Raw genomic sequence first — 17,029 nt, forward strand, 5'->3', positions numbered from 1 at the left:
AACAATAAATAGGACGTGCTGGAGGGATAGATTCTGGTCCCACAGACTTCCCATGCTTTGGAACAAGATCCCAATCTAGATTAGGCAGAGCTCCTCGCTAACACTCTTCAAAAGAAACATTGACAAGTGGATGGGAAACTAAGTTTACCTCGGGGATCCCTTCAGTGGCTCTGCCGGACAGAGGTACAGGGAACTATTCTATGGGGGAGGCAAAAGCCAACAGTCTAGGCTTATATATGCCTTCAGGCAGATAGCCTAGTACCTACCTATGAACATATAATTTTCATTTTCCCATCCATTGGTGCAGGTTGTGCTTTAATACAGTTAGGTGAAAAATCTGCTTCACATGGATGGGAAGTTTATTCCAGAGAATGAGATGCACACCTGTAACAATAATAATAATGCTCATTTTAACCAGGTAGGCCCCACTGGAGACACAGTCCCTTTCCAGGGGTGACAAGGGAGCAATGTCTGGTAAAATTACTTGGTCAAGGTTATAATAAATCAGGCAAATGAGGACTGAGGGAATCAAACCCTGTATCACAGGAACGACCACTTACAGCCTTATTGATTAGTTACAGAAGTTTCATATGAGGCTAGTCAGACTTGCGGGTCTGTAATTGCCTGGGTCTAAGGAAGGTCATACCTTCTGAAATGAGATATTTGTACTCTACCTCTCCTCCACCAGGACAGCAGTGGAATGTGGCCCAAATATTTATTTCATAGACCACATTGTTTACAAAATAAACATACACAACACTCAAATTTAAGTTATATAGCTTATGAGAAATTATGACAACTAGGACTCTTTTTCAACTAACACATCAACACATGCTTGCAACGTTAACTGAAATCTAAAATGTGTAATATTTTAGTTACTCTAACTGTACTGGATAATTATAAAGATGCCAAAATACCACTTTTCATCCTTTCTATAATGTCCATTCCAAAATTGACTCCTATACTTACACTGTTAATAGCTAACATAATCCACAGGGCTGTCAAGGCAAGTAAGAAACTGAAGTAGACTGCTAGCCCTCCCTCCTTATCACAACCATATAGGGTATGGGAGGAAATGGGAATACCTGGGAAAAAAACAACAAGAACATAAAGAGGACAGGACAGGGTATGCAGACTCTGCAAAGGCACCATAGCCACAAACTAAACTGAAGAAAGTTTTTGTGTGACGCAACAGTGCTACTCCTCATACCTCTTCTCATAACCCTGACAATTTACCGGCTATTTCACATTTATAAAGTCTCAGAAAACATATAAAACATCTTTATCAATAAATAAAATACGCTACTTTTTTAAACAATGGAAGAGAGACCGTCTTTAATTAAAATTATTGTATTATATACACAATAGTTTTGGAAGAATAATCTACATCTCTTACTCCCTTTAAAAATTGTATAAGACAGTTTAACTATTTGATTCTGAAATTTCTCGGCTTTCCTAATAAACCTGGACTGGTATTAGATCATCATATAAGAGATTAGTTGGCAGGAGGTATTGGCATACCAGCTCTAGAAATATATTATTTTTATTGTCAACCATTAAAACAATAACTTTATGGTTACATTCTAACTATACTGCTAAGTGGAAAATGCAAGAAAAAAATTGGTTAAAATCTAACAACCTAATAGCACAACATAATAAAATATTAAGCAATAACTTTCATTGGTTATTAAAACATTGTTTCTCAGAAGGCAGAAACAAACCAATTAGCTAATATTATATTACTGAAATGTTAAGCATATTTAAAAATGTTATATATAAAAATGCAGAATATAAAGTATGGATGTTTTATTATTTCCAACAGCCTACACTCAGGATAGTATCAATACATGTGTGACTAGATATACAAATTTACAGACAATCAATAGAACATAAGATTGAGTTAATGCAATCAACACTAAAACACAGTTCCTAATGTATAGAATCTTTAATTAGCTTAGCATATAAGAGATTAATAGAAAAAGGTTCTCTGACTAATATATACAAAATGGTTAAAAATACAAAAACACATTATAAAGAAAATTACTAGGACTAAAAATTAATTTAACATTTGTTAACTGGGAAAGTCCGACTTGGAACAAAGACAATTTTCAGAGGAGGCCCAGGAAGAAACACTCCAGATGCATGTCTTTCTAATACAGGAAGAAACAGAAGCACCCGGGGGAAACCCACACGGACCCAGGGAAGACATGCACACTCCGCACAGAAGGCACCTCAGTCGAGAATCAAACTGGAGAACCTCTTGCTGTGAGGTGACAATGCTATCACTGTGCCATCCAATAATAATTAATAATTATTCTCCAAGTGAGGAATACGATATCAAAACAAGCTACTCTCTCACTCCATTGGAGAGAATTTCAACTTTATGTCATGTAAATTTCCAGAATAATGTGGGGGGAAAAAAAGAACTTGGGATGTTGGAGAGTGTACATTGCTCAAGCCATTTTGGGATAATATGAATTAACTCTATTTAATGTGCCAATTAATTTCTACAGGTGTTACTTAGAACAAAATACCCTCTTCTATGGATCATATTGGCTATGGCAAGAAAGGTCATTACCAAAAACTGGAAAAATGAGTCTACTACTTTGAAAGAGTCGACTTGAACTTGCTACAATAAAGACACTAACACTTGGTTGAAATTCAAAGATCTGTTAGAAAAAATAGATAAGTAAGTAATGTGAATTATCAAAATTGTTATGGTTTAGTAGACACCTTTGTAATAGCTGATTTTGTTAAGAAATTTTGTTTTCATAGTTATTTACTTACAGAAGTTTTAATGTTACATATTATTTGAATTTATGAAACGTTTAATAACAAGAAGCAATAAAAAAGGAAACATATACACAGAAATTAAGGTCACTGCTGATCCAGCTGACATGGATTTTTTTTCCTAAAGGAAATAAAAATGTTTCTTTTTGTACCCTCTTCCAAAATATGGACAGGTTTATGTTTCTTCCACTTTGCAAACAGGTCAGCTACACAGCAGAAGCTGCTGCCTGACCTGTCAGACCTGCATAAGCAAAACAAAAACTTAACTTGCAAGATAGTAAACTGATAGATAACGGATAACTGCAAATGCAGCTGTTTTCTCATTCTTCATGTTACTAAATGCACTTAAAAAAATGGTAAATTATTTGTTTTATACTCAGACTAAAGAAAGTCATTAAACCACATGTGGCTACCTTAAAACAAACAAAAAAAGTCAGGAAAGCTTTATAATCTTCCTTATTAGCATCTTCTGTCTGGATTCCAAAACAATTTATACTCAAGGCAAGGCATTACTGTAAGCGGCTTCAGAAATAATTCACAGTCAGATGGCCTCTACAAAGCTGCCCTAGGTCTTCTTCAATCTACCCAATAAAAATGCCACTGTTATTTGGCAAAAATAAAAAAGCACAACACACATACATACAGTATGTTGCATTACTTCTAATTCCTTTTCTCAAAGAATTTCAAAAGCATAACTCTTTCTACAGAAATTTTACTCACTTGTTCTCCCAAAATGTAATACTCTAGAACCTCATTCCCAAACTCCATCCTTAGGCAAAATGTCTTGTTTTTCAAGTCAATGATCAAGGTAACTTTAGACAACAAAAGCAAGAAATTTGTTTCCTCCGGTTATACAATGCAGGTTACTTCAAACTCCATTCTAGAGTAGATTCCTGTTATTGCTTTGTGCCAGATACAAAAGGTTCTCCTCTTAGTTTCTAGATACTGGTTAGCAAAATCAATCCACAGAAGTTCCCTTACAGGAAAAACAAATATTGTATTTTATTCTGAGCTTCTGTGGTCCCATAAAAGGAAGTGGAATCCAATTATTACTGTACCCAATTTATGAAAAGGTCAGAATGCTGAATCTGCAGTCTATGCCACCCTTTTGCTTCAGGGGTCTAAAAGTGATACTGGCTCCATATGATGCTTATTTATTCCTTCATAAAAGTCAGTTTCCTCAAGGACAGCCTACAACCACAGTATCCAAATTGTCCATATCAGGAGGCTACATGGGTCCTTTCACACTAGCCTGTGGGCCACAAACTACAATAATCACCCAATCTCTGCACCACCACAATCCACAAAATGACATAAGACTTCAAGATAATAAGGAAATCACTTTTAAAGAAAAATATTCAAATGGAAAGAAAAACAAACCAATTACTGCTACTATAAGAAATAGAATGAGGATTTATTGTTAAATATTATATTTGGAAAATATATTATTTGAGCAAAAAAGAAATAGAATGATGAAATAAGTGAAGACCATCTCATTAAGGAGCACAAGAGAGGAGAGGCACAATCTCTAGCAGTACCTGGATTTAACCAGTGGCTTAAGGAAGAGTCACAATATGAACAGAAAATATGTGCATTTGAAAAACATTGAAAAAAGTATTGTAATTTTGTGCAACAAGCCAGGGACATTTGTGTCTACTAGCACATACTATGTAAACGTCACTTGTGCTGCTTAAGGGAACAGAAGGAGGGGGAGGAACAAACGATAGCAAATGAGTTTTATCAAAATAAAAGTCTGCATATCTTAAGACGTCATTTCAACAAAATGGGTACATGGAAGGACAACAACACACTGCACTGAGTAATGGTGCACACAAGGCCTTAGTGTACATGGTTTTGCCACACAGCATGCATGTTGTACACTCCAACACAAAACGCTACATTCATATTCATTGCTTAGCAAATCCTCACTGGTAAGAAAGCACATTGTTTAACTTGGTTCTTTTATTCTCATATCTCATTTAACTACAGTAAGCTTTTCTTCGACATTTTGGCTGACATTTATTTTTTACTTATTTGGTTGAAGTTGTTTCTTAAATTCTCAATATAAAACAGCAGCAGCAGCAACAACATTACTAAATGGCAACTTGCTTACCTTAACATTTTATATCAGAGGAAGGCAGATGTCTGCGCAAGAGAGGCTGGTGGGCTGCATGGAGCCCTGAGTTACATGGTGAGCACCACTGACCTAGAATGCTATTATATCTTTCTAATAAGCATAACATGCTACTAATTAAACAGAATAAAACTTTTAACTTGGCAACATGAACACAAGTAGAATATAAAAGACAAATATTAACCTCTGAAAAGCCAAAGCTATACTGAAATACTTCATGTACCCAATATCTTTATTTTTTCTTAGCTTACAGTGTTGCCTTAATGTACTGTACGTTTCAAAATATTCTTCACATTCCCAAAGTTCTGCGAAATAAAAATAGCCATGTATTACTGTTCTTCTACTTTGCTACTTTGGTATGTATGTATTACCATTGGGCCAGTTCATGGGTGAAATAGATCCTTGGACTACTTGGTTATAAAATAAAAACAAACAAAATTCTGTTAGATTGGACATTCAGTCCAGAAAAAAACTCTCAAAACATATGGGGAGTCACGGAGTCGTATGTTGCAAAGTTTGTTTTGCGAGAAAAAAAAAAAGCTCACACATTATTGAAGGATGGCCAATTAGAAAAAAAATGCAATCTGTTTTCTCAGCCAGGGTGTTTGACAGGCCTCTGGAATTCATGTCATCAGTCTAACTGTATCAAATGCCAGGCTCCATGAAGAAAATATAACTGCATCCTAGATATCTTTGTAATTATACTCGAGTTGTATTCAGGCAGCTAAAATGGTCAGTTGTTTCAGTTAGCATCCCAAAAAATCAATTACCAATGACAAATGTTTCAGCTATGAAATGGGAAACTTCTCTGCAAAATTAAAAAAAAAAAATATATAGGACACGATCCACTTCCCAACATTAACTTATATCAGAATGTTTGCCATTCACCTAACCATTTTCAGTCTGTATTAAAACCATGTGCTCATTTAAGACAACAATATTGGTTTTAAACAAGACAGGTCCTATCCCTGAAGCAAGTTAACCATGACAACTTGAAAAGAAGCACCAAGGGTACAGATTTAGACGGTCCTTCGTAGCTAAAAAATAGAAACAGGCTGCCTCCACAAAAGATTTATCTCATGCATGAAGACCCAAGGTCATTTTTGCCTGTATCACAATGTATATTACTCAAGCAGTCACCAATTTCCAGTTTGTACTGCGGTGGTGGTGCTGTTATAGCGTTGTCGCCTCACAGTAAGACGTTGTCCTGTTCGATTCTCAGCTACAGCATCTTCTGTGTGGAGATATGCGTGAATGGGCATACCTTCGTTGAAGGTTGTGAGTCAGAGCTGGCAATTCGGCACGTAAAAATCTACTGCCAATCATTAGCGGACTGGAGTTCCACTGTGGCGACCCCTAACCGGGAAAAGCCTAAAGACACAACCACAACAACCTGCTGCACACCATGTCAACAACAAAAATCTCCGACCACAGAGGCTCTAATGATACTGCTGGAGTTGCTACCTGCATTGTGTATCCACTCCAGTCCATTTACCATTTGTCTACTTTTTGTCAACTGGGCAGGCGGACTACTCAATTTAAATTATTTTTTTCAGTCTCAACCTGACTTGAGAAGAGCAAAATAACAGTACAAGACAAAACATGGAACATAACGTGACTAGAACTAAATGAAAAACATTACAGTAAAGTACAAAATAGAATTCATACTCATACAAAATGTAACCCATTTAAACAAGTTAACTAAACCATTTACAAGTTACAGAAATGAGAAGACTGTCAAGGTTGACAACAAAGCAGGACAAGTAAATGTAAAAAAAAATATTATATTGATCATAGTTATCTTTTAGAAAAACTCTAAAGTAAAATAAAAGATTACAATTTATTCTAAAAATACAGTTGAAAGCAACAGTAGAAAATGCAAATCTTGTTAAGAGTATTTCCCTTTTTGCTCAGGCAGTTCTGGGTTCCCATTCTAACAATGAGAAAAAGTAATGTATACAATTCTGGAGAGCATTGTTAGAAAAATGTGTAATAGTAAATATGCATCGAGGTTTAAAAGGGTTAATACATTTATTCTGTTCACACTGCATGAATCTGCAGAGCTATTAGAAACTTAAGAAGCATTTCATTTCTGCTAATGTCATGAAACTTAGAGATATTCATTTCTGCTTATGCTATGAGAAAGTATGTAGCTGCTAGAAGCTTTGATAAAGAAAACAATAGATTCTTGAAAGTATAAACCATAGTCAGCATTACTTGTACCAAAGCTAGAAATGTACCTTGAATCTAGACAAACTGTAACACATGTATTAGAACAGTACAATTGAAGAATTGAAAAGTTAAAATGGGCTAAAATAAGCCCAAGGCCAGGTTTTTTTTCTCAAAATGTTTTGCAAAACAGCAGATAATCTAACTTAGTCAGCAATAAGGCTAGTAACATTTTCTGTAGAACATACAGAAAGCTGTGTCTAACTACGTCATCAATAGAAAATAGTAACATTTTCTGTGTGACAGGAAGAGAACTGTACAAGAATAACATACTAATCACTAGTAATTCAGACAAACCTTGTTCCTACATGCTTTGTCTCCCTGCTGCAAGTAATAAAGGTTGCCTTGCTTGAACCTAATGTGAATTGGTCTTTGAAGTTTTTTTCCTTTGACAGATTGATCCTTCAGACTGGAACCCTCTCTTCACCACGGATCAGACGGCCAGGTGGTTGAAACCGTAAGGGGAAGAAACCAAATCGGTTCTTCTTATACGGAAAGTCCTCCGACTGAATTGTTGTTCAAAAGAGGCCAGCCACTTTCTGATCTGTGACTGAAGGATGGGTCTCCGCAAACTGGTGATCAATCATGTGGGCTCAGGTAAGGTGAATCTACTTTTTTCTGTTTTCTGTTTTAGATCAGGGACTAGATGTGTATTGTTTTTGTCAGACTGTATTTTTCTTACAAGTCAGGGACAAAAAAAGATTACTGTCTTGTCATAGATCAGGAGAAACAGAATAAGTAGGCATTCATTCTGAAGAGACTTTAACAAAATCTGTGGTACCACATTAAAAATTTGAGAAGTTACATAACGATCAAAGGGTAGAACAAAATGGGTAATAATTGCACAAAAATACCCTAAAATCCGCTTTTAACAGAAGACGCAAAATATATGCAGTCACAGCGCGCCGACAATATTAGATATTATTCAAAATGGGGTAATAAATACGAATTCAACGGAAAATTAGAAAAATCCTCAGCTCAAAACCGATTCCAAAGGTCGGGTGAAAAAGCAACGTCGATTAGGACTTCCTCAGGCACACAGGTGGCTTGAGGAAGTAAACCGTCGGGAACAAAAGAACAAAAATTCAAAAGCAATGTTTTTAGAGAAGGAGAACAATAACTTGCATCAGCACCTCCGCCTCCCTTACCAGAATATGAAGCAAGTGAACAGGTTAGTCCACCCCCACGATATCCTGTAGTCACTGAAGATAGAGATATTATGAAACTAAAACAGACTTAAATTAGAGATCCCATCGGGACCAGGTCCCGAACAAAGGCAGGTAACTCAGATGAAGGCATCAAGTTATGGCAAATGGTTAAGAATTCACAATCTATAAGTGAAGAAGAAGAAATATGCCCACTTATAGAAGTGCCCAATCCTCAGGCAGGTCAAGACAATCAGGACCCAACTATTTTAGTGTACAGACCTTGGACTCCGGAAGACATCCAGAAAGCCACTGAGGGAATTCCCCATCCAAAGGTTAATTTTATAAAATTCTCAGAAGATTTACAAGGAATGAGGCTGAGTTATAACTTAAACGGAGAAGAGATAGAAAAAGTAGTTAGACAGATTGTAGGGCCGGATTGGTACATGATTAGTGGGAACTGGAATCCCTGTGATGCTGCACAAAGACCCCTCCCACATAGCAGCACAGAATTAGACACCAGAGTAAAAGTTCTTACAGACCGCATCTCTGAAAAATGGAAACCTAGGGCAGACTGGACTTGCATTAATCAATGCATCCAACAAGAAGGTGAAACAATTGACCGGTACTATGCCAGATTATTAGAGTGTTTTTAACCACTGTGGAATGCAGGTTCATGAAGATCAAACACAAGATTCCCCATAGGAACAGCAGTTAAAGAATGCATTTTTAAAGGGCAGTATTGCACCTATAAGCAGTTTTATTACAAAACATATGGTAGACCATCATACAAGCAGGTTACAATCATTACTTGAATATGCTAGAAATGCCGAAAGGCATTTTAATGGCAAAAAAAAAAAAAAAAAAAAAGAAAGCTCAAGTATTTTCTGTAGAAGATGGAGCAGAAGTTTATGTAGTACAGTCCGGGGAAAAGGGCAAGAAAAATGCATAGGGAAACAAACAATCTGATCAACGATCAGAGGACTTTGAAGGGCAAAAGAAAAGGGGAGAATGTTTCAAATGCAGTAAAAAGGGACATTTGGTAAGGGATTGCAAGAAAAACAAGAAGGCAACAACGGAAGACAAGGAGGGCGAGGACTCGGAAGACAAGGAGGGTGAGGACTGACTATATGGTAGTCAGGAATCACTAGAAGGGGGTAGCGAAGAAAGGACAAATGAGAATGTGATAGAGGGAGTAGAGGAAGTGTAGGAAGTTAGTGACAATGAAGAAAATTAAATATTGGACCTAGCGTTATTGAGCTTGGAGCTCTATTTAGCAGACATGAAACCAGAAGTTACACTCTTGGTAGAAGGGAGGGAAGTCAAATTCTTAGGTGACTGAGGGGCATCACGAACACTGATACATCCCTCCAAACTGCCAGAAAACACAGAGTCACCTGATTACATACTGGTCAAAGCAGCTAATGGACAGCTGTATCGGGAGCCTCTCTCCCGTAACATTGCAATAACTGATCCAGTTTCAGGACTGACTCAGAAAAGCAAAATTGTTGTTTCTGCAAAATGCCCAGTGAACCTCTTGGGCAGAGACCTCAAGCAGCTATTTGGTATAGCAGTAGTCCGAACCATGCAGGGTATGGAAGCACAGTGACAAATTGATACCTTTGCAGTGCAACCGGAGGGTGAAATGTTTTATTGGTACAGCCAGGACTTGGGTTACAACTGGTCCAAGGACTGTGACCAAAGAGTTAATGAATGTAGCCATCAGCAAGTTCCCCTCCCATGACACTGATAAGCAACACCTGCTGCACTGTACCCTGTATTATTGTAACACACCAGGACCTGATAAGGAATAAGAGAAAGAATTATTTAAGAATCATGCAAACAGATCAGTATTGTGTAACCTGTACTGGGACACAGAAGGGAACAGTGTAGCCAGCTGTTCATTGCCCCAGGAGTTCTTTGCACTTTATAAATCTAATCGATTACCACACGTTAGCTTAACAAAAAACAGAAATATAGAATGGGCAGACCTAGGAGAAAAGGTCATGAGATGGGAGAAACAGACAGAGCTAGAACTGTCAGAACAGGGAATACAAATACAGACCAACCCAGCTGTGCACTTGCAGTCTAGCGAGGACAACCGATTGACACTCCTGTTAGAGGAGGAAGAGAATGCCTTACGAAATATACCAGAGACCCTCTCTCTGGTCAACAGGAAAATCAGATGTAGGACTCATTCATACAGCGGGACCAGTTACTATCACACCAAAGTCAGCATTCAGACCACAAAAAAGACAGTATCCCTTAAGAAAAGATGCAGAGGCAGGGATAAAGCCTATTATAGCAGCCTTACTTAAAGGAGGAATACTAGTAGAATCTCCCGATTCACCATGTAACACACCCTTATTTCCAGTTAAAAAGGCCAATGGAGAATGGCGTATGGTCCAAGATTTACAAGCTGTAAATGATGCAGTAATACCAAGAGCACCTACAGTGCCAGACCCACACACCCTGTTGCCTCAACAGAAGTATTTTTCTGTGGTAGACATCAGCAATGCGTTCTTTTCGATACCGATGCACCCTGATAGCCAGTATCGGTTTGCATTCACATTTCAGGGGAAAAGGTATACATATACGCAACTACCCAAGGGATATTGTGAAAGTCCAACAATATTCTCACAAGAAATGGCAAGCAACTTGGCGGGATTTAACCCACCAAGAGGTAGTCAGATTTTACTTTATGTTGATGACATCTTGCTGGCAGCCCCCACCCAGCAGGAATGTAGAGAAGATACCATAGCACTTCGACGATTTTTAGCCGCTGAAGGACATAAGGTAAATAAAAGTAACCTGCAGATTTGGAAAAAACAAGTCAAATACCTGGGATATGCAATATCCAAGGAAGGTAGAACATTAGATGAGGACAGAAAAATAGCAATTTTGCAAGCACCAAAACCCACTACCAAGAAGGAAATTATGCCCTTCCTGGGTACAGCCAATTTTTGCCGGAGCTGGATTCCAAACTATGCCTTGGAATCTGCACCTCTGACTGACTGTATATATAAAAAGCCTATGGCAGCGCAAGATTTGTTACAATGGACACCAGAGGCAGAATCTGCTTTCTGCAAACTAAAGCAGTTAATAGCGTCCTCACTAGTTCTGGGATTACCAAACTACCATAAACGTTTTTTCCAAACTGTAGATTGTAAGCAGGGTTACATGACATCAGTACTAACACAACAGCATGGGGATAAGCAACACCCCATTGCTTACTATTAATCACAACTAGACCCAGTGGCACGATCCTTACCCCACCGTGTACAAGCAGTAGTTGCAACTGCAATGGCAGTACAGGCTTCAGCCTCAGTAGTTTTGTTCCACCCTCTCACTTTGAGAGTACCTCATGCAGTCGCGATTATTTTACTACAAGAAAAGGTAGCATATCTTTCCCCCGCTAGGCATCTTTCCTGTATGACTATATTGTTAAGCCAACCTCATATGACAATTGAACGCTGCATGACGTTAAACCCTTCTAACTCTGCTCCCGACCCCTGCAGATGGCACACCACACCGCTCCCTGCAGGTAATTGAGCAAAAGACACTACCTAGAAAAGATCTCACGGATGTCCCCTTGGATGATGCCGAGGTGACATACTACGTGAATGGCTCGTGCACAGAAGGGGTCCTGCAGGACAGAACCTAGTAGGATATGCAGTAGTTTCTGATACTGGGATTACAGAAGCAAAACCTTTACCACACAACTTATCTGCACAGGCAGCAGAATTGATTGCCCTGACACGGGCATGTACCTTAGCAAAGGGTAAATGTGTAAACATTTTTACTGACAGCCAGTACGCTTTTTCTACTGTACATGTTTTTGCGCAACAGTGGAAAAACCAGGGAATGATAACATCTAATGGCAAACCTATAAATCATGCACAGTTTATTTTAGATCTTAGACTCTATTCAGTTACCTCAGAAAGTAGCCATTTGTAAATGCACAGCTCACATCAAGCAACAAGATAGGATTTCAAAAGGTAATGCGAGGGCTGATACAGCTGCAAAACAAGCAGCTACAGAAGTATTTCTTTTAAATGAGAAATTACAACCCCCTGAGATTTCAGATTTAGATATGTTAAAAACAATGCAGACACTCACTACGCAAGCTGAAAAACAACGATGGATAAAACGAGGAGCAATCCTCGAAAGGGGCTGTACATCTCTAGAGAAGGAAAACCGATACTACCCTCTAATTTGTTTCGATATGCAGCTTTGTTGAGCCATGGGCAGTGCCATGTCTCAACAGGGGGGATGGTACAGCTGGTGAACCAGGTGTTCACAACGTACGGATTTACAAACCACTCTAAACAATTTTGTTTGATGTGTCAGATTTGTAACAAACATCATGCACAGGGGGCGATAAAGCCCAAGCAAGGGAGTTTTCCTACACCACCATATCAGTTTCACACTATCTGTATGGATTTCATAGAATTGAACAAATGTGAAAATAAGAAGTATTGTCTTGTCATTGTATATATGTTTTCCAGATGGGTGGAAGCCTTTCCAACCAAAAATCCAGATGCAGCTACGGTGGCAAAGGTACTTGTCAAGGAAATCATTCCTAGGTTTGGTATTCTGGAAAGGATCTACAGTGACAATGATACACACTTTGTAAATTAAACCATACAGCAGTTGAGTAAGCATTTTGGTATGTCTTTAAAAAATCATTGTGCATACCATCCACAATCTGCAGGGATAGTTGAAAGGCATAATGGTATACTAAAAAACAAATTGAGAAAATTAATAGCTGAGACAGGAAAAAACAGGTTATACTGTTTGCCCCTGCCACTGCTGAGCATGAGAACTGTCCCTACAGCAAAAGGATGGACTCCTTTTGAAAAATTATTTGGAAGGGCTTATTATACACCCCAGTGGAAACTTCTCATGTCATCAGACCAGGAAGCTGATTTCACACTAGCTGAATATATGAAAAAGTGGAGTTCTAAACATCTGTTGCAGTCAAATTCTGTTTCAGATAGAAAACAAACAGAGACATCGGAAGTGGCAGTGACGCCCGGAGATTGGGTGTGAATCAAAAACATCAAGAGGAAGAACTGGTCATCACCAAGGTGGGAAGGTCCCTACCAGGTGCTTCTTTCAACACCCACTGCAGTCAAGATAGCAGAACGAGCTTCTTGGATACACCTGACGCACTGCAAGCTGGTTAAGAACTTTGAGTTGGACAAAAATCTTACCTCTTCATCGGGGCCCTCAGCACAAAGTCTGGCTACAAAGGGGGGGGTCAGATCAATAGGACTGATCCATCTCAACCCCAGTGAAGAAACCATCGGTGCTGAAGGTCCTATTAGGGCAGAGAGTAAGAGCATGTGTCCAAGATGACGGAATTCAGTAAGATCCAAATACACCTACTTGAAAGAGTCTGAGAAAACAGAAATGCAGAACAACTGTTTCCTCAAAAGTATTGCATAATCATCCTGTTGACTGTACTAGTGACAATAATCTTTTTGTTGTGGTCATTCCTTTTCCCAGCCACACAAATTGAACTAAACAAGCGTGCAGACTGGCACGCAGAGTGGCACCCAAACTTTAACACTTACCAGGCAATCAAATATGTGTATGCGGAGACCTTCAATGTTTCGAATTGCTGGATTTGCACAGCTTTGCCAACAGCATATGGGGGGGGTTGCTGTTAACCCCTAGAAGCCAATAAAACCTGGGAAAACTTAAATTTATGATACATCAGATGTCACATCACAAGATAAAGTAGCATTGCACTTGTCTGTTCGACAGAAGGGAACTGTGTGTTTTTACAAGAATGATACAGTTCAGGTGGGTTGGAACAATTGCAATGTGACTGTTCCCTATAGATGCTACACTAAACCTGATAGCTTGTGTTGCAATAGGATCCAATGTTATGATTCATTTGTTGAACTGATGCATAGGACAATTGGTGAAGTAAAACATAATGCTGACCTCTATAGACAACTGTCTATAATTTACAAAAAAATGTTTCATGCAGAGCCAGGGCATAGTAAAGTTACTACCAAAATAGAAGATTGTTACTTTGTATGTGGTAGGAAAGCATATAAATGGTTACCTGAGAATTGGTCCGGCAGTTGTTTTTTGGGCTACCTGGTTCCGGCCATGCGACACAGCAGTTTTACCTCAAGGGAAAATTCGGAATGTTCGAGAAATCAAGAAGCCTGTCAATCCAGTGGGGCAAATCAATGCACGCTGGAAAAACCATCATGCTCTGGGCTTAGGGAAAAATGGACGGTCACATGTGGACTTGAGTGATACTGTTATCTCGTGGGCAGGTGTGCTGCCAGCATATGGAGCAACAAAATCAATCTGGGAACTGAGAAAATTGTCTAAGCTTCTCGAAATAATGAGGAATGCAACCTTTTCTGCCCTAGAATTGATGACTGATGAACTGACTGCCATGAGAACAGTGGTGCTTCAAAATCGCATGGCTCTTGACTTCACCCTTAGCGGCGAGAGGAGGTACGTGCGCTTTAATCCAGGAGGAGTGCTGTTTATATATTCCTGACCGCAAACACGAGATAGACAACCATCTTGAGGTAATTCAGCAGGTGTCATCTATGACCAAACCAGGACCAAATCCATTGACAGACTTTTTCCAGAAATTGTTTGGGGGGGTGGGGCAGTACCCTGATGAACAATCTGATTGCCATCTGTGTAGGAATAATCCTACTAGTGGTATGTGTGTGCTGCTGCATCCCCTGCATAAAAAGACTGATTAAAGACTTTATAGACATTTCAGTTTCAGAAACCTTATACCAAGGTGCTGAACTTGAAGAATTGCTAAAAAACTGAAAATGCTTTAGGTTGGCATAATGGTTAAGGTATTTCCCTTACAGGCACAAGGTGCAGGGTTTGATTCTCATGTGGGGTAACTGGCTAGGCTTAAAATGGCCCACAAGGGCAGTTAGCCTAGTACTAATCTATAAAGCAAAACTTCCTGAGCTCTATAAAGTTTAAACTGAAGGACTCTCTCAACTGCAAATCCTGAGTAGGAAGAGGTTAGGGGAAGAAAAAACTGTTTATGCTTATCTTGAAAGTAGAATAAAAGTATTAAAAGGGGGGAAATGTTAGGAAAATGTGTAATAGTCATATGCATCGAGGTTTAAAAGGGTTAATACATTTATTCTGTTCACACTGCATGAATCTGCACAGCTATTAGAAACTTAACAAGAAGCATTTCATTTCTGCTAATGTCATGAAACTTAGAGATATTCATTTCTGCTTATGCTATGAGAAAGTATGCAGCTGCTAGAAGCTTTGATAAAGAAAACAATAGATGCTTGAAAGTATAAACCATAGTCAGCATTACTTGTACCAAAGCTAGAAATGTACCTTGAATCTAGAAAAAAATGTAACACATGTATTAGAACAGTACAATTGAAGAACTGAAAAGTTAAAATGAGCTAAAATAAGCCCAAGGCCAGGTTGTTTCTCAAAATGTTTTGCAAAACAGCAGATAATCTAACTTAGTCAACAATAAGGCTAGTAACATTTTCTGTAGAACATACAGAAAGCTGTGTCTAACTACTTCAGCAATAGAATAGTAACACTTTCTGTGTGACAGGAAGAGAACTGTATAAGAATAACATACTAATCACTAGTAATTTCAGACAAACCTTGTGCCTACATGCTTTGTCTCCTTGCTGCAAGTAATAAAGGTTGCCTTGCTTGAACCTAACGTGAATTGGTCTTTGAAGTTTTTTCCTTTGACAAGCATCCTTTTGGCAAATTCATTGCAGTAATTAGTAAAAGTCATCTGTTTAGTTTAACTGTAACAATAAAGGCAGACAGAGATTAGGTCATATTTGTAGAATTTACATTTCCTTCACAAAACTCACCTAACTGGAACCTCTCTGATACAGACAACTCCACCCACTTTACCTAATTACGATTTTGTTTTATTTGCATTTTTAGTCAATACTGACATCACTGCGCATTGCTGTCATATCCCACAACATCATCAACGTACACAGCCATACGTGATGACAACAGCATTTTGAAATGGTGCCTAACTGCCTCTCGGAGGCAGAGAGCATAAAAAAAGAAACAGTTGCTTACATATGGAGTTTGCCCATCTAAAACCCTAGTGTTACCTGGCTATCTGAAACGCTTTGTAAGTAACCATGTATTTTATTACACGTATTCAAACATGGTGGACAACAAAAAGAAAAGAATGACCCCCCCCCCATTATTTCTTCTGATGATTGCTTTTGTTGGCTCCAATTCCATTTCATTGAAATTAAGTATTCTGAAGTTTTTACTCCCATTTTCCAGAAGCACAAAGATTAATTCACTCTGGAAGCCACATATGGATGATGCTACAGATGGTGAGTGAGCAATCTGTTCTTCCAAATTCTGAAAGATCCTTTGTATCTGTTTTAAGTACAGGGCTACATCAGGTACTTCAGAAAGTTGGCTTGGCGTAATCCTACGTGAACTGTATTAACAAGAGGAAAGCACGCTTTTCTGTGTGCGGAAATACAAAAGTATTGAGTATGTTAATGGGGAGGGTGTGCAAGGGACCAGACATTGTAGGGTCGCTGAAGCGCTAAAGAGCTGACCATTGTAAACCTTTTTTGCTGAAAAGTCTTATGATTTGCTTTTCTTTGAGGTTATCATTAACCTTTACTTGTGTGACAGTTCCTCACCAAGTCTTTTACATGTATCAGCAGTAGGACACTCCATTTCCTTTTTTGAGAATGGC

At 38.6% G+C, this 17,029-nt stretch overlaps 1 protein-coding gene across 2 annotated transcripts in view; it reads right to left on the reverse strand.

Annotated features, from left to right (window-relative positions):
* GOLM1 (golgi membrane protein 1) overlaps nucleotides 1–17,029 on the reverse strand; it is a 1,295,551-nt gene that overhangs the window by 1,262,132 nt on the left and 16,390 nt on the right. The window lies entirely within an intron of this gene.

This window comes from Protopterus annectens, chromosome 2.part0 (assembly GCF_019279795.1).
Source record: "Protopterus annectens isolate FY-2018-M chromosome 2.part0, PAN1.0, whole genome shotgun sequence".
In the NCBI taxonomy this organism is placed as follows: Eukaryota; Metazoa; Chordata; order Ceratodontiformes; family Protopteridae; genus Protopterus; species Protopterus annectens.